At 44.0% G+C, this 19499-nt stretch overlaps 2 pseudogenes across 2 annotated transcripts; one reads left to right on the forward strand and one right to left on the reverse strand.

Moving 5' to 3' along the window:
• The first annotated feature begins 268 nt into the window (after positions 1–268).
• Positions 269–1281, forward strand: LOC308244084 (Y-box-binding protein 1-like; annotated as a pseudogene). Its single transcript has one exon. The product of its transcript is annotated as a Y-box-binding protein 1-like (transcript).
• A 5187-nt stretch (positions 1282–6468) lies between these two features.
• Positions 6469–7337, reverse strand: LOC308244611 (small ribosomal subunit protein uS2-like; annotated as a pseudogene). The gene has a single exon. The product of its transcript is annotated as a small ribosomal subunit protein uS2-like (transcript).
• Between the last annotated feature and the right edge of the window lie 12162 nt (positions 7338–19499).

A 19499-nucleotide genomic window follows, 5' to 3' on the forward strand; every position in this document is an offset into this window, starting at 1 on the left:
TGAACTGCTGACACTGTTGATTTAAAGCTACAGGTTGCTGGGGAGGAGTTTTGCATTTTAAAATAAAATGTTAAAACATGCTGGGCAGAAATGGAGAACAGTTCTCAGTTCCCACTGTGGAAGTCTTATAGCTAGTTACTGGGGGGAAAACACTCCAAAAATTAAAGTCAGAGATTCATATTTTTGTACACATTTTGAATGTGGGAGAATGTTACCCTTTCCTCCAAAGGTTTTGTTTTGTTTTATAAAACTAGCCAGGTTCTGTGAAATGCATTCTCTAAGGAATGTTGAAGAAACTTTCAACCCAGATTTTAAGTTTCGAGTGGCCCCCAGAGAGCTCCGGCAGCCAGCCTACCACCGCTGCCAGCCCAGTTGCCATCACATCCAGGGAGCAGCCTGGGAGATCCAGCAGCCACCCGACACCAAGCCTGGCACCATGGACCGCAGCACGGAAAAGGGTGGCCCCGGTGGCCTGCCATCAGTGGTGCCTGCCAGCAGGAACAAGAAGGTCATCATGATGAAGGTTTTGGGAACAGTAAAATGATTCAGTGTGAGAAATGGATGTGGTTACATGAACAGGAATGACACCAAGGAAGATGTATTTGCACACCAGACAGCTATAAAGATAGGTGACTCCAGGAGGCACCTTTGCAGTGGGAGATGGAGAGAGTTTGATGTTGAAGGAGAAAAGGGTGCAGAAGCAGCCAATGCCACAGGCCCTGGTGGAGTTCCAGGCAAGGTAGGAAATATGCAGCAGGCCGTAGCCATTATAGATGTTATCCATCTCGCAGGGCTTTCCACACAATTGCAGCAGAATCACCGGAATAGTGAATGGGGAAAAACATGAGAGATCGGAGAGCTCCTGAAAGCCAGGCCCAACAACCCTGGCCTTGCCGCAGGCTGCAATTCCCACCTTATTGCATTGGGAGACCCTCTGTGCATCGCCCACAGTCTTGCAGCCCGCCTGTGCAGGGAGGAAGGGTGGAGGGTGCTGACAACCAGGGGACAGGGGAACAAGGTAGACCAGGGAGACAGAATATGTATGGGGGCCATAGACCCTGATTCCTCGCCAAGGACAGCCTAGAGAGGACAGCAATGAACAAGATAAGGAAAATCAAGGCCATGAGACCCAAGGTCAGCAGCCACCTCAACGTCGATACCGCCACCACAACTTCAATTACTGACTGACGCCGACACCCAGAAAACCCTAAACCACATGGAGGCAAAGAGACTAAAGCAGCAGATCCACCAGCTGAGAATTCGTTGGCTCTCAAGGCTTAGCAAGGCAGGGCTGAGTAAATGCCGGCTTGCTATCTCTTCCATCACCCAGTTTAGTCATCCCACAAGCAGAAATGAATATGAAATTCCATCAATAGGAAATGAACAAAAGGTTAGAGCTGAAGACGTTAAGTGCTTGCTTTTGCCCATTGACCAGATAACTAGAACTATCTGCATTATTTATGCAGCAGGTTTTTTGTTTTGTTTTGTTGTGTGTGTGTGTGTGTGTGTGTGTGTGTTTTGTTTTGTTTTGTTGTGTGTGTGTGTGTGTGTGTGTGTGTGTGTGTGTTTTACTATTTTTCATTATTTTCTTCTTTTTGGACATCTCTTTTTGGTAATGGCAAATGTATTTTTGTTTGTTTTTTAAAGGCTGGCTTTTTCTATATACCTTCAAAGGGTTTGAAATGGTTTCATATCTGCCCAAGTTGAGATTCTTATGAACCTCATTTTTAATTTTTAATGAAGTTTACAACTTGATTTTTTTCAAAAAATTCAACAACCTGCATTGCACCTGTTAATAAAGATACATTGAAGTCCTAACTCGAAGACCTCAGGTATAATCTTATTTGGAAATAGAATCATTGCAGATCAAATCAGTTCAGATAAGGTCCCACTGGAGTAGGGTGGGTCCCTAATCCAATAACACTGGTGTCCTCATGCCAGGAAGGCTGCCTGCACACAGAAACACAGGAAGAGCACCATGTGGTGATAAAGGCAGAGGTTGCCGTGACGCACATATAGGCTCAGGACTGACAAGGAGGGCTGGCAACAAAGAGAAACTTGGAAGAGAAGAGGAAGGCTCCTCCCTTAGAGTCTTCAGAGAGAGTGTGGCCACCTTGACTTTAGACTTCTAGCTCCCAGAATTGTAAGGAAATGAATTTCAGTTGTTTTAAGTCACCTGATTTCTGGTACTTTGTTTCTGAAGATGTAGCAAACGAATCCACCCTCTTATGGCCCTTACAGCAGGATTGTAATTGCATTTCCTTGTGAGCATATCTGATGTCAGAGGACTGGAAGACCTTGGGTTCCCTAGAGCCAACGCGGACCACAGTACACAGTAGTAAATATTGGTTGAATGAACAAATTTTAGGAGATTAGATCTTAATGGTATATTAAATACAAACAAATATGGTATGAGAATTAGCAAGGGAGAAATTCTTGCTTAGATTGGTGCGTGTATTTTATTCATAACAACATCACATAATCTCATTTATGATTTGCATAATTGAACTATTTTGCTGTAATTTGAAACCCAAATGAGTGGCCTCTTTCTAAAACATGAATAAAATAAAACAAAATTCTTCACCTCCTCTCTGAATGTTAAAGGTGATTGTTGTGTTAGCGAAACTAGGCCCGGATCTTCACCATCCGTTAACTTCTCAGCAGCTTTTCTGGTTTCTCACGGAATTGGAATGGCTGCTGAGGGACTCTGCCTGCCTGTGAGATTTACATTATTGGAGATTTAAAGTAAACACTATTTCAAAACTAGCAGTAACTTCAATAATTGACTGAAGTTAATGCCTCAAGGTGGAATCTCAGATCATCAATTTAACTCACCTGCTTCTTAATCCCTGGGCAAGAGCTGGCATCTGGGTGATTGCTGTGTACCTAAAAGGCACAGCAGGAGGGACCCAGTGACTTGGGAGAGATCTGGGATGTTAATCTCATTGGGTCTTTATTTCTTCATGGATTCCTTTCTGAATAGCAGCTTAGCAGATACTCAACTGAGAGGGACAACTGCATGTGTGTGTTCATGCATGAGCTAGACCCAGCAGAGGGAAGCCCACGGAGGATCCACACTATACTCACTTAGGGAGGATATAAATAGTCTCCCTTATCCGTGGTTTTGCTTTCCAGGGTTTCAGCTACCTGCCATCAACCTTGGTTCAAAAATATGAAATGGAAAATTTCTGAAATTAATTCAAAAATTTTAAACTGTGCACTGTTCTGAGTAGCGTGGTGAACTCTGGCTTTCCTGCTCTGCCCTTTGTCATCTCTTTGCCCAGCACACCATGCTGTATGTGCTCCCCACCTTCAGTCACTTAGTATCACAATGCTTGTGTTTAAGGAACCCTTTATTTTACTTTGAAATGACTCCAAAGCTCAAGACGCAAGAGTAGTGATGCTAACAATTATGCCAAAGAGAAGCTGTAAAGTGCTTTCTTTATGTGAAAAGGTGAAAGTTCAGTACTATCTGAGGTTTTAGGCATCCACAGGGGTCTCAGAGCGTACCCTCCATGAATAAAGGAGGACTACTGCATGTGCCTTCTCACTCCCTCCCCCAGAATTAAAGTCATGAGGCCCCCAGGGAAGTCTGGCCTGACCTCCCCACTGAGTCACAGATGGAGGAGAAGGAACCAAGAGGGGAGACACCTGGCTGGGCTTCCCAAGAGCAGGCCTGTCTGGCTTGTGACCCCCCTGCCAACCCCATACCATGGAGCCTGGGAACTCACAGGAACCATCTGCCTGAGCACAGATGGGCCATGAGAGCAAGAGAGGGCTGCGCCTGCTCCCACTTTTAAGGCCAAGCAACCCTCCCCACTGCTATGTGCTATGTGATGCCGGGACTAGCTTCCTCCCTGGACTTATCAACCAGGTCATTTATTCCTCCTTTGGGAAGAGTGAAGAGAGGTTGACAAAGGGGACAAAAATACTTATGCATCTCAATGTTTCTTTCTGATCTTGAAGTAGAATCCCCCTTCCTCCCTGAAAATGTGCCTGTGCTTTGGGTGGGAGAGGTGGGTGAGGCAAGACACAGGACTGCCACACACCATCTCCACAGAGTACTTCCAAGTGTGCAGGAAGGATTAGAGTTGGAATTCTCAGTAATCATTTCTTTCTCCCACACCTTCCAGACGGGCCTCCGTGAGGAGGTTGTCCCCTCATAGACCCCTCAGCTCTGGTCTTAAATTTCTTCCCTCTAGTCACACACCCTCTAGCTTCTTCCCCAGATCTTCGTGCAGGGACCCCATAGCCACACCAGAAAATGGCCTGCCTTTCTAAATGGTTTCTCCTAGAATCCTGTGCGCTGGAGCTCTGCCTACCCATGCAATCATGTTTCCTGTTCTGTCATCATAGCTGCAAGCTGGGGTGGGCTGAGGACTCCTGACTGTGGCCCAAGGAAAGCTGTGGGTGGGCTGACCACCTTATTGGTCATCTATGAAGATGCTACTAACAAGACAAGTACAGATTTTCCTCAGGGACCACACAGCCCAATCCTAGAATCCTACGTGGGGAAAGGAGTATGTTTCCAATTTGCCTGCTCTGGGCCTTGCCTCTCAGGGATAGTGATGCCCACTGCCCACCCCCAGGCCCTGCTGCCTTTACAGGGCCACCAGGAGATGCCCCCTGCTGTGGAGGAAGGCTTGGCTCCAGGCCTGGTGCACTGCCTCGCGTTAAACTGTGTTGAGCCAGGTCTTCTCTGTTAAAAACAAACAGGAAAAAGGAAGGGTCGCTCACCCCAATATAGATACAGTAATAAGTGAGATTATTCAGGAGAGAGAAGGGTAGGGGCTCCAAGGGAAATGCTGAGAAAACTTTGAAGCTTTCATAGACTGGAAAGCTCAGCTGTGGGCTCGAGAGGCAGCTCTGGGGGAGGCAGGGGCAGGCCAGGGACACTGAGAGGGACTGGAGGGGACAAAGCAAGTCCAGCGCCTGTTCAGAAGACATGAGGGTCACCGTTGGCTGTGGTGTAAGAAATACTTCGGGAGGTGGGAAGACAGGAAAAATATGAGGGCTGAAAGCCAGGCTGTGGAGTTCACACTTCATGTGAGAGGCATCCTGCAGTTACTCAAGGAGTCTGAAGAGAGTGATCTGATCCAAGCAGCACTTTAGGAAGATTAATCCCATAATGCTGTGCAGGATGAGCTGGGGCCAGTTAAAATAATGAGGAGGAGGAGCAGGATAGTGGTGATGAAGAAGATGATTCAGATAAGATTTATAATGACATTCACTGTCTTAAGCACTTTGCATCTATTATCACACTACTATGAGATAAGACTACTGTTTCCACCATTTTGCAGATAATGACACTAGGAACAGAGAAGTTAAGTAAGTTGCTCTGGGTCACCCAGCTAATAAGCGAAAGACCTAGGGTACAGCCAGATGCTCTAATCTATCCATCCAGGCTAAACACAATGAGGGACAGCAAAAGTGTGACAGTGGAACTAGAAAAACAGGTGGGTTGTGATGTGATGGAATCAGAGGCCACCTTACCTTTTGTGATGGCAGGGGGAGTGGAGGGTTTGGGAGAAGGCAAAGTGGAAAGGCTCACTCAACTTACTGCCATAAGGCTCTGGGGAGCAGGGGCCATGCCATTGAAATAGGGGAGCCCAGAGGAGGTGCTGGTCTCTGGAACAAGATGGAGCATTGGTGTTAGCCAGCAGCATCTCTGCTCTGAGCCACTGCAATCCTACAACAGCTTTCTCACTGCGTTTCCTCATTTCCCCTGTGCCTTTAATCCATCCTTTACATGAAGATCTCTACATAATGTAAAGCAGATCACACTAGTCCCTGCTAAAATCCATGTGCCTAACTCTGACTGACAACCTCACATGAACTGGCTCCAGCCAGTCTCTCTGACAACACCTCATAACCCTTCGCCCTGGTCTGCCTTGCTTCAATCTCTCTGGCTTTTCATTTGTTCCCCATATCCATGCGGCCCTGCCTACCTGCGAGCCACTGAGTGCCAGCCAGCGGTCTCTCTCTGCTCCTGCTCCAGGCTCACAGGTCCTTGTTGAAATGCCCACTTGCAGACAGGTCTGCCTGGGCTGTGTCCTCTGCAGTGACCCCTCCAGTCACCATTAATCACGTCTCCCAGTTTTATCAATCACCATGGATGTAATCATGTTTAAGTGTACATGTATGTAAGTATTAGCTCCTTATTGCTGCTGAAACAAGTTACCACCCACTTGGTGACTTCAAACAATAGAAATTTATTCTCTCACAGTTATGCAGGCCAGGAGCCCAAAATCAGCATCACTGGGCCAAAGCTAAGGTGCCCATCATCAGGGCCACACTCCCCCTGGAGGCTCTAGAGAACCTGTTCCTGCCTCTTCCACCTCTGGTGCTCATTGGCATTCCTTGGCTGCCTGTGGCTGCACCGCTTCTCTCTCTTGTTTTAACTTCTAGAAATTGTTTGTTTTCCATCAATCTTATTTCCATTCTGTTAAGTGTTTGTGGAAGGACACCTTAGGACCACTCAGTGGTTGTTCCTACCCTCTCAGTGGCCTGAGCAGTGGGGGCTGCCATCCTGCCTTCAGTGGCAGCTGAGTGCTCCAGTCTTCAGTAGGGAACTGCAGGATAGGCCCAGAGGGCACCTGCAAACAGGTTGAGCAGCACGAACTCAGGAGCGGGGGCAGTCCATTCACCCTGAAACTCCTCTTGGTCACAGCGTTTTCAGCTTGTCTAGGGTCACGCAGCTGTGGCCTGCTCTTCTTTTTCAATCTCGTCAGGATCTCTATAGAAGCAGAGTTCAGGTATGACCTCCCATCGGCGTTCATGGTAGATGGTGCCATTCAGAACTTCCCAGGGCAGCATCCACCACATTAGAGCCCCCTTGTTTTTCCAAGGGATGGCAATGTGCCCATGGCACATAGGAAGAGTGTGTGTTACACAGAGCAAGTGATGGTAGATAGGTTGACCATAGACCTGTGAGAGGTCCTCTCTGTGAGAGGCTGATGGTCAGCCCTGGGATCAGGAACCACCAGAAGTCTCGGCTCCTGGAGGGCTCCCCGGGCTGCTTAGTGAAGTTTCTAGGAGTGAAGTGTCCATCAATGGGAGTGGCTCCAGTGGCAGCAGCAAACTTGAGCCAGCTCGCTGGATGGTGCTCCTGGACGTATGGCACTGATCCCAGTGGGCTTTTCAATGGCATGAGCTGCCAGCAGAAGCTCCTCCCAGGTTCTTTACAGATTCACGATGTAGATGCCATCACTTTTCCTTTTGTAGATGTACTATTCCATTTGGAAGTAAGGGTCAGTGCCACCTAAGTGGGTTCCTGCTGCAAGGAATTTGAGGACATGCTCTTCCTCCATTTGCTGGACATCAAGGGCTCCGGACATTGTGAAAGTTTCCCTTTATCTTATGTGGAAACCGAGAACAAGGCCACATGGGCCTCTCTCTGGGTATCGTGGCAAAGGCTGCTCCATTTCAACCCTCAAGGCCAACATTTCTCTGCTCCATCTTCCATCACCTTTTCCTTAACGAGACTGTGTCAAAATCTCCCTCTGCTTCCCTTTTAGAAGAATAATCTTCCATGTCAAGACCCCTAACGTAATCACATCTCCAAAGATCCTCTCTCTGTGCAAGGTGACATTTACAGGTTTCAGGGATTAGGGCTTGATGTCTTTGGGGGGTCATTATCTAGCTTCCGACAATTTCCATCTCCCTTCTCTTGCTCAGTGAAGGAAATCTGCTGCCTCCTGGGAGCCTAGAACTTATTGGAGTTTCCATTGGTATTTATGAAATGAGTAAAAGATTCATATAGCCAAGAGTATCGTATTCTAAAAAGTATTTTTCATTATGTGTTCATAATTTAATAATAATACTCTATGCTGTTCTAACTTCTATAACAATAAAATAGCTCTGATATGACAATCATCTTACATAAATGAAAACATGAGTTAATAAAATGGCATTTTATGAGCTTTAGGCAAAGTAAATGTTTGAATTACCTTGTTTAAATTAAATGGCTCTTTTGTGTTCAGTTGTAAGCATCATGAAGTGTGTCTATCTTACTAATACAGCAGCATGGTTATATTCTAAATTATACAATTTAATTACATGTAATTTGGAATCTAAACTGAAATCTTGTTGTGGTACAAGCCTGACCTTTGTATCCACTCATTGCTGTTTCTTCAAGTGATGTGACACCCAGAACATTTTTTAAAATCTTATAATTTTAATGGGATAAGTAAACCATAGGAAATGGACATATCTGATTCTAACCACTGCTTTCCCTCGTATTACCTGAGTAATCCCGGGCATGATATTTGAGACATGGTCCTCCCCCTATAAAATGGAGAAGAATGAGCTAAGGTAAGATGTGCCTCTCAGCTGTCAGCCACTATCAGTTACCTCTTTGTTCTTCTTTTCCCACAAACATGCCAGGAAAATTGGATCTATTTTAAATCTGATAAATATCTCCTAAAACCCACATACACTGAGTGGCCAGATTATTATGACCTCTGAATGCATAATAATCTGGCCAGTCAGTGTATTTGTATCTGAAATGGGTACCAAAAGTATTCTAGATTTTTGCTGGAGATCAACCACCTATTTGCCCTGAGCTTTCTATCAGCCAGTGCAAAGGGGAAAACTGATCAGCACAATTTATAGTATCGTTGATATCAAATAAATGAGGTACTCAAGAGAAGTACACTGAGTGGCCAGATTATTATGCGTTCAGAGATCATAATAATCTGGCCACTCAGTGTATACTATACATGAACATATTGGCCTAAAATACTAGTATATACATATTAGCGTGTGAAGCGCTTCCCCTTCCAGAGGCCTGTGCTTGCTTCCTTTGCCACTGTCCTATGCTCCCAGAGCTGCCAGAGGGAAGAGGGCAGAGGAAGGAAGAGTGATGCTGAGCCCATTCAGGGAGGATGCTGGACACTGGCCTTTGAGAGTCTGGTGGTTAAAGAGAAGCTCCACACCACAATTCAGGCTGTTCAGACTGGCAGGGGCTAGGCGAGGGGGGCTGCCTCAGAACTGAGAGAGAGAGAGAGAGAGAGAGAGAGAGAGAGAGAGAGAGAGAGAGAGAGACTGAAGCATGGAGATGACCAGGTTTCTTTCAAGGAGAAAGAAACTATATACAGGGTGAATTATTTTTGGAATATGAACAAGGGCCAGTTTACCAATCCAAGGCTGGTGCCAGAAATCACAGAGTATATGCTGAAGAAAATATATGTCACATCTCACCCATTTAAAAGAGTGTTTTCTCATTTCCCCCTGTACTTCCTTTTATTACAGCTCACTATTTATTTCACAGAATTTGGACACAGAGGAGTTGTTAGAGATAATTTGGCTCAACTTCCTTCCAGAAATCTTTACAACTTTCAAAACAGATAGCTAGTCATTGTGGTGTTGCTTTTGTTATAACCTATTTTCTTTAATAACTAGTTTTTATCGAACATCACTAAGTTAAAAAATTTATTTTTCAAGTTCCCATTGAAATGATTCTTTACTGTGTGTGTGTGCACATGTGTGTGCATGCGTGAGTGTGTGCGTGTGTGTGTGTGTGATATGGGATTAGACCATGGGACTTTCTGCCTCTGGTGGCTCCACCTATTAGCAGGGGCAGAAAAGGGGAAAGGACTTTCTGACTTAGCAACATTTCTGGGAAGACTCAGTGCCAGGGAGTGGGGAGGGAAAGGTAGGAATAATCAAAAAGAAATCTCAGCCCTAACTGGTTTGGCTCAGTGGATAGAGCATTGGTCTGTGGACTGAAGGGTCCCAGATTCAATTTCCATCAAGGGCATGTACCTTGGTTGCGGGCACATCCCCAGTAGGGGGTGTGCAGGAGGCAGCTGATCGATGTTTCTCTCTCATCAATGTTTCTAACTCTCTATCCCTCTCCTTTCCTCTCTGTAAAAAGTCAATAAAATATATTTTTTAAAAAAGAAAGGAATCTCAGCTTGAAAAAGGTCCTTCTGACCTTCAGTGTTGTTTTTTTTTCAAATAATGCCAACTGAGATTTTCTCCTTATATCAGTAACTCAGTTCAGAGAGACATTTTAGAAATACAAAAAAAAAAAAAAAAAAAAAAAGAAAACAAAACAAAAGCAAAAAACATTTGAGGGTCCTGAGATTACAATGTTTCTTCAGTTTTTACATTCTGCTCTTCACATTATATCATGGACATTTCTGTGTTGTTAAACATTCTTCTGCGACGTGATTTCTAATTGTGCACCATATTCTATTGTATCTTCTATTGTACAGCTCTTTCTAGTTTCCCTCCCCTCTTGCCTCCTCATGCTGGTCGGGGAAGCTGCCTCTGGCAGAAGCACTTCTTAATCTGCCTTGACTTTCATCCAGACACATAAACACTTGTCCCAGTGCATTTGGATGGGACGATACAATTGCAATGCATTTCCTGGGAGTAATCACAGCGGTGCTGCGGAGTCCATCTTTGGGTTTTGTGTGGATGATGTGTTAACTACACTCTGTCAAATCACAAACTTCTATTCCCCAAGCCTTTCTCAGCAAATACAATAATTTGTGTTTCATGTCACAAGTGAGAATCAGCCTAAATGGTCCCTTTAAATCAGCCTTGGCTGCTAACTTTGGCTCCATTGATGTGCTATAGTCAAGGCTCAGGCAAAGCAGGGCCAGCGGGCTCAGCCTTACTGGACCAGAAGGACTGCGCAGGACTACAGCCCCGCACGCTGTGACATCTGGCCCAGGCCAAAGGCGGAACCAGGGCTTCGGCTCCCGGAGCAGGCAGCCCTGCTCACACACCTCCCCTTTCACCTGCCTGGCTTCTGCTGTTCCTAATCCAACAGGGTGTTGTGCTGCCCTGTGGTTGCTGATAAGAAGTGGCAGCGGGGCCTGGAAGCACAAGGCAAACACTTGCAGTGGGGTTCCAGGGGAACCTCCATGACCTGCTGCTTTGTGAGGGTCATAAAGGATCGGGGCTTTTAAAGATACAGAATCTTGAATCTGCTTAGAGCTGACTGGCTTATTCACCTGGGTTATTCAGCCCTTTAAAGACACACACACACACACACACACACACACACACACACACACACACACACACTTTACAAGAAATCCTAGCCAATAAGACTCACCAGCTGGTTTGACTGATGAGTTCCCAACTCTCCATGTCATTTGGTGCCAACTGAACAGCTGTCCATAGGCCTGTCTTGGCACAGTCCTTGACCTTCCGGATTCTAATCACTTCTGCTATCTCTTCACCTAGATCCACACCCTGGATAGTGTCACATTCTTTCTTTATCCTACTTTCTCTTACATCCTGTGCCGGATATTACTACTAACTTCACTAGGGGTCTTTGGGCATTAGACTTGAATTTCCATATAAAAGAATGCCCTTCTTCCCTTCTTGGTAATGCTTTCTGTCACTTGGGCCTTTATCATGTGGCTTTGGAGGCACTGGACATAGACACAGGAAAGAGCAACAAAGAAAGACATGTGTCAGGGCCTGTGGTGACCGTTGACTTTTACTTACTTTCTCCCAGTGACAGACTTTGCCTCCTAGCTGCAGAAATGGGCACAGGAATCTGCACTAGCTAGTCACAGTGCCCTCTTTCTCGACCCACCAATCCGCCCAGGTGTGTCCGTGGGACCCACACAGAGTGAGTCTGAGTCACCCATAGGATTGATTTAGGTAGCCATGTTCTACGCCATGTGGACAAGGAGAGAAAATAAAGCCATTACATAAAGAAGAACAAAGACAGCAGAGAGGAGAGACGGGAAAGAGCAGTGTTGTGGAGGCTCTGAGCACTGGTTCTGGTCGTTGAGGCCTTGTGCCCTCCAGTGCTACTTCAATTACATGAAAATCCTCAGCATCCCTCTTAAAAATGGGAGCCAAGCATTCTCTTATCTTGCACAAGCTAGTTTGTGATGGCCTCTGAACACACATGGCCAAAATGGCCCTGACAAATGCACTTTCAGATGCCAGCAGGTGCCAGTTTGATTTGTGAATATAGGTGAGACAACCCTCTAGGGACGTCTGGAAATAACACTCTGAGAAAGACCCATTTCCTACAGGCAAGCAGGATGAGGTCTCCTGTCATAATAATTTGGAGTATAAAAGGGAAGTATGACCTTGTTCTGTAATCGTAGGCTGGTGAAACCAGTGATATACAGGTATACCCTCAGAAATTCATGCAAATCTCTCACCCAGTCTGGCCCTGGGCTGGATCTCCCCCAACTGCCGGTGCCCCAGCCTGAAACCTAGCTGTGAAATCACTTGGCTCCAGCCAGACTCACCTTCTACTTCCCCCAGCACTCTACAAAGGGTAGTTTCTAAGGGAGAATTGTGGAGGTTTTAATGGGCAGATAAATGTACAAGATGGAGAGGCAGGAGGAGGAGGAATAATTAAGGGCAAAATCAAGATTTAAGGTTGTGAGGGAGGTGTTTGGTGATGCCATTAACTTAAAGTAAAAATTATTGAGGGGAGAGGAGGTATGTGGAAGAGATCAATTCAGAATTGAACATATTACACAGACGCACATGTAGGACTGAGACCCACTGTTCCCGCTAACCAGACCCACCTGTTTAGTAGGTGTTTGGAAACACAAATCTAGAACTTAGGAGACACTCCAGGCCAGCACTTAAGAACTAGATGTCACAGGCACATAGATAGAATTGAAGCCATGAGGAATTTTAATTCCTAAAATTACTTAGGAATATAGTGTATTGGTTTCCTAGAGCTATTGTAACAAATTATAACAAACAGGGTGGGGGGCATAAAACAGCAGAAATTTATTCCCTCACAGTTCAGCACGGTAAAAGTCTTAAATCAAGGTGTCAGGGCCACACTCCCTTTGACGGCTCTAGAGAAGCATTCTTCCTTCCCTCTTCCAGCCTTCTCGTAGTTTCTGGCAATTGTTGGAGCTCCTTGGCTTGCAGCTGTGTCACTCCAGCCTCTGGCTCTGTTGTCACATGGTCTTCTTTCCTCTGTCTCTCTGGCTTTGTGTGTCCACTCCTTTTCTCATAAGGACACCAGTCCTATTGGATTTAGGGCACACCCTAATCCATTACACCTCATCTTAACTAATTAAAGCTATCAAGACCTTAGTTCTAAATAAAGTCATATTCTCAGGTTCTGAGTAGACATAAATTTGGGGACACACTAAGGATAGAGGTGAAGAGAGAGGAAAAAGAAAGCAAAGGACAGAATCATGAGAAGAGTAACCATATGGTTAGGATGGAAGTGTCAACATTGAAACGAGAGATAGTGGAAGGAGAAATGAGAGGGAGGAGGAAAGCAAGCCAAGGGAGTGAAGAGTGTTCTGCAGACACAGGAGTTAACCCACATCCACAACTTCTAAGAGGTCAAATGTGTGGGATGCAAACAGATCACTGTGTGTGTTCATTGGAGATTGCTGGTCACCTCTGTAGAGTGAACAAACATCCAAGATTGCATAAAACTGAGGGGGAGGTGGCTGCCTCAGATGCAGGACTTTCAGTGCTAAAACCTGCACAGTACCAGACCCACCCTCCCTCAGCACCAGCAGTTACTTAGAACTGAGGGTGGAGAGAAGACAGCGATGAAGCATAATGGGTTGGGGAGTGAATGGGACTTAAGAAATGTACTTGCCTGGGGCATGATTGTGGCTCTTCTGACAATTGCACCACATTGGGAATTTTCTTGGTTAGAATGTGGTTTTGGGTTTTTAGTCCAAAGTAAAGTCTTCAGTAAGGTCAGCTCAGTCCCTCACTGCCAGACTTCATGGAACAACCAAATTACTAGAGATGGAAGTGCCCCTCAAATGCAGTGAAAGCCTCTGTGACTGTCCTTGTCTGGTGTTCTATCCATCTACCTATCTATCATCTATCTATCTATCTATCTATCTATCTATCTATCTATCTATCTATCATCTATCTATCATTTATTTTAAATATGTCTTTGTTGATTTTAGAGAAAGAGAGGAGGGGAAAGGGAGAGAGGAAGAAACATTGATGACAGAGAACCGTCCATCAGCTGCCTCCTGTATGTCCGCTATTGGGGATTAAGCCCACAACTCTGGCAGATTCCATGACTGGGAATGGAACTGGTGACCTTTCAGTGCATGGGATGATGCTCAACAAATTGAGCCACACAGGCCAGGGCTAGGGCATGCTATTTAAATGAACTCAATTTTGAAAGTTCAAAATTGAGTGTGAGAGCTATCTTGCTCTGCCTTCAGAGTCCTTATCTTCAAAGCATTCAATGCTAGGTAAACACCTTGATTTTTTCCTTAAAAGGAAATTGTCAGACTATCTGACTCCATCCAGACCTTTGGAGGTGTGATTTCTTTATTCATGGTCGGCGCTCCTCTTCTGGCTTTTGATCTGTAGTTTACAGAATACAGTATGTGCATAAGGAGGCTCTCTTTTCCATAAAGTGATCTCTTTACCCTCTCAGCCCAGAATAACTTTCCATTTATTCCTCTGATAAAGCATTGATGCCATGAGCCAGCATATATTAAATCTATCATTATACAAACACAGCACTAGACTTTTATCCAGCCCTGACCAGCAACCAGATCACTGTCAGTGCTCCTCGAGTGTTTGCTGATGATGGACACTAAAGGGACTTAAGGAAATTTTCATGACCATCAAATCTGAAGAAGGGCTCTCTTCTGAGAACTGTTCAAAAAGCCTATTGCCTGTCTCCCAATTATATTACTAGCTTGCCAAGCTGGTTAAATAAACCATCTCAGTCTTTTAAAATACTCATTCAAACACCACTTAAATAAAATACTTCAGTGGCATCCCCCCCTCTTTTCTGATGGAGACCAATATTGTTTGCATGGCTTCAAGGACACTGCCTACCTCTCCAGCCTTGCCTCACCCTACGCTCTCTTCCCCTTCTGCTCTCAAGCTTGCTGCCTATTCTCTAATTCTTCAGATGTGATATTTTCTCTTCTGATACTTCCTCTGAGTTCAGCTTTCTTCATTTTCCCTTCCATCTGGTTATCTCCAACTCAACCTTCTCAATTTTCACATGCTCAGGGAAGCTTTTTCTGGTCAATCTTATGTCTCACTCTCCTACTCACCCCAGATCCCTAGGCTAGATCAGAGTCTTTTATTTGCTTTCACAGAACCTCTACCAAGTCAAAATAGGCTGGATTTATAAGCACAACATCATCAAAATCTCAGGGGTGGCTGAATGAGGATTCACTGAGCTAGAGACACTCATCCTTCGAGGGTCAATGCCAAGTCTATGAACCTTCCCTCTCTTGGGAGCTCACAAGTGCAAGTGTTTATCTGTCTATCTGTCTATCTATCATCTATCTATCTATCTATCTATCTATCTATCTATCTATCTATCATCTCTATGGCTCTATATAGTTTTGTAACACAATTGTGTTAAATATAGACATACAAGTCTTATTTATTATTCATATTTCTAGATAATAAGCTCTTCAAGAGCAGGACGATATTGTGTCTGGTTCACCTCTGAGTCCCCTACAATGCTTAATCATGCACTTATATGGTAGATAGTAGATGCTCTATAATGTTTATTGAATTAATTAATTAGCTAATGTATGAATACTTATTGATAGTATTTTCTTTACTTATGTATTTCTGAGAAATGTAAGATTCTTAATCTCCTCTTAATAAAAATATTTTTAGAAAACTTCATTTCCAATGGCTGTTAATAATGTAATTAAAAATCAAAGACATTTATCTAAATATGTATGTGTGATTTAAAAAAATGATTTTAGAGAGAGGATGGGAGAGAGAGAGAGAGACAAACACTGATCAACTGTCTCCAGCATAAACACACCAAGGATCAAACCCACAACCTGACCTCAGTAATCAAACCACCACCCTTGGTGTACAGGATGACACTTCAACCAATTGGCCACACCCGCAAGGGCTATCTATAATATTTTTTTTATATATTTTATTGATTTTTTTACAGAGAGGAAGAGAGAGGGATAGAGAGTTAGAAACATCGATGAGAGAGAAACATCGATCAGCTGCCTCCTGCACGCCCCCTACTGGGGATGTGCCCGCAACCCAGGTACATGCCCTTGACTGGAATCGAACCTGGGACCCTTGAGTCCGCAGGCTGATGCTCTATCCACTGAGCCAAACCGGTTAGGGCTATAATATTTTTGACCTCATAAAGAGTCAACATAGTGTCAAGTGTCTGTGCTGTCCAAAGATCATAGTGTGGCAATAGTATGCTTATTTCAGTGGGATAATTTGGGATGAAAAAATCTCCAACAAGTTTGGATTCTCAAGTCTAATTTTAGCAGTCATATGGCAATTCTTTCATTTTTACACTATGGCCCTTCTTCCCTCTCTCCCTTCCTCCCTCCCTCCCTCCCTCCCTCCCTCCCTCCCTCCCTCCCTTCCTTCCTTCCTTACACGAAACTTTGTTGAACACCTATTAGACATGGTCATGGAAGCTCTGGATTAGATATTTTGGAAGGAGTGAGACAAAAGAAGTGCTTATCTTTGCTCATTTGGAAAGAAAAAGTTCGGTAAATAAGGCATTTGACAGAGAACAAGAAACCTGGGTTTAATTCCCACCCCTGCTCTGTCACTAAGTAGCAAAGTGAACTTAGCAAGTCACTTCCACATATCTGGACCTCAGTCTGTTATATATAAAAAGAGGCTATCAGCTTGATATCAGAATATTAGGAATTAGAAAGTCATTGCTCCAGATGGCTTTCACCCGTCACTAGAGCTGCTTGGCAGGAAGACATAATACCATTTTTTTTGGCACCTATTGATCCCTATCCCCTTACATGGGACAAATGTTGCAAGAATCCAGTGGCAAGTAGGTCAAATAGGAGGTCCTCTCACAATACCAGGGACTGAGTCCTGCTGCTGCACTTTGGCTTCCTCTTATATCTACAAAGATGGAAAACATCTCAAAGCCCAGCACACCCTGTTGAACCTAATGCATAGGATTGGATATTTTATTAGCATTTTCAACTGAACCAGTGATTTGGAATAGATGATATGTCTCTTAACTAGTAATTATAAACCTTTATGGAAATATAGCTCAAAATCTAATAATTTCTATTTACTTTCTAATATTTTATATGATTGCTCTGAAGGTATATTTAATTTTTAAAATTTTGGTGGATAAACATAAGTAATGAAAATAACTGGAGACACTCATGTATGAATGATTATCAAAATGCTTCTTAAAAAGACAGAAAGAAGGCCAAGAGGCATATGAAAACATGCTCAAAGTCACTAATTATCAGAGAGATGCAATTCAAAACAATAATGCGGTACCACCTCACACCTGTCAGAATGGCTATCATCAACAAATCAACAGATGACAAGTGCTGGCGAGGATTCAGAGAAAAAGGAATCCTCGTGCACTGCTGGTAGGAATGCAGACTGGTGCAGCCACTGTGGAGAACAGTGTGGAGTTTCCTCAAAAAACTAAAAATGGAACTCCCATTTAACCCAGTGATCCCACTTCTAGGAATATATCCCAAGAAACTAGAAACACCAATTAGAAAGAATACCTATATGCATCCCTATGTTCATAGCGGCACAATTCACCATAGCTAAGATTTGAAAACAGCCTAAGTGCCCATCAGCAGATGGGTGGATTAAAACGCTGTGGTACATCTACACAATGGAATACTACACTGCTGTAAAAAGAAGGAATTCTTACCATTTGCAAGAGCATGGATGGAACTGGAGAACATTGGAGATGTCCTCACTGCCCTCTGCCTGCCATCTTGACTCAGCCATTCTGTATTTCCAGATATGTTATTTGTGATGCTCTATTTACTGCAACCAAATAAAAAAAGAAAGTGTTTAGCTACAAGTAAGAGAGAACCTCAATAACAGCGCCTTAAACAATAAATATGTTTTTATTAACTTAAGAAGTCGAGGTGGTTCCCAGGTAAATTTAGCATTTCTATGACTTTAAGACACCAGGTTATTATCTCATCCAGTTTTTAGCTTTCTGCTTGTGGTCACAAGGTGGCTGCCACAGTTCCAGGCACTATATCCTCACCTAAACATGTCCAAAAGACAGAAAGAAGGGTCACATAAAAGTGTTCTCCTGCATGCCTCCTTCCTTTGACCGGGGAGGAAAAATACTTTCCAGAGGCCTCTCAGCACAGTTCTATTTATTAGCACTAAAGACTCATGTTGCTAAGAAGGCTTGTATCATGAGTCTGTAGTATTTTCACTCTTCAAAGTGGGAGGAAGGAAAAAGGGAAGGGAGATTTGAAGTGCATATAGCCAGACAGCAGTGTTTGCCATAGGATTATGCCTATCTATCTCAGTCCTTCAACCTCCAACTTGGAAATAGATAAACCAGCTGTTTTCCCTTCCTGGGGAGTAGCAAGTTATGAATAATTTGTGCTCTCAGAGCCTAGAGAGTTTTTAAAACAATGCCCTCATTTCATTAAACCTACATTAATTTCCATTGCTTTTGTAATGGCATCTGATTGATTCCTAGGATAGAAAGTATTGGAAGGATAGGAGAATGGAAGAAAATTACCTCAAATCTACTCTACTATTCTTCTCCCCAGTGCTGAATAATCATGAGAACCCCAGGTACTTTACTCATTTCTGAGTAGCAAGTGAGTTGAGGCTATAGGTAGGGAGATTGATAAGTTCCAGAAATCTCTTTGCTAGGGTTTTGGATAAGGCCATTCATTACAAAGAGAATAGATTACTGATGGTGCAAACTTAGCCACCAGTGAGGAATTGGAAGTATGGAGGAGCACTGTGCTTTCATATGCCCCTGAAACAACATCTTGATAAAGCTGCTGTTCCACCTTCCTGCCTTCAACACTATTCTCACCTCACTATAATTGTCTTCTCAATTTTCTTAATCTCAGGATTCTTAAAAGGTTTTAAGCAAATTTCCTTTCATTTCCAGATGTTTCCTATGGAAGAGGCCTGGCTGATTGTGAACCCATAGATGTCATCTAGAAAGCTTGAACATATAAGAGAATGAACAAGGCAGGGTTCCTTAAAGAATTAACTGTAGCCATGTAAAAGTTATTATCACTTCTGGCCTGAATCTTTCACATTGGCCCAGCCTTCCTATGCTAAAGCACTGGGAATACAAACACAGACACCAGCTTGTACCTCTGCATCCCCTCTACACTTCTCCCTTACATATCTCACCCACAACTCTGGTTTTCCTCTTCCTTTCTTTGACCCTCATTGCTTTGCCAATCTGGCTCATAACTCTGATGCAATTTGTTTCTTTGCTCCCTGATGTTTGGGGACACATACAAAGGCCCCACTGACCACTCTAGGCTCCTAATGACCCATACTGCTCTGGTTGGCCTACTCAGGTTTCCTAGGTCCATCATTCCAAGCACAGAAAAGTAATTGTAATTGTGAATACTTCCTGGATCTTGGAGGTTACTCTAAACTTTAATTGGCTTCTGTGGACATTTTCTGGATCTGGCCTGCACCTTTCCTGGTTCATGGTCAGTTCCCATGTTTCCCCCTCATACTCTGGCCAGTGTTGGTCTGGTTCACAGAAATGGGAATGATTCATGCCTTTCACACCAATGCCATCCACTATGATCTCACCT

The sequence above is a fragment of the Plecotus auritus genome (assembly GCF_963455305.1).
Source record: "Plecotus auritus genome assembly, chromosome: 3".
Classification (NCBI taxonomy): Eukaryota; Metazoa; Chordata; class Mammalia; order Chiroptera; family Vespertilionidae; genus Plecotus; species Plecotus auritus.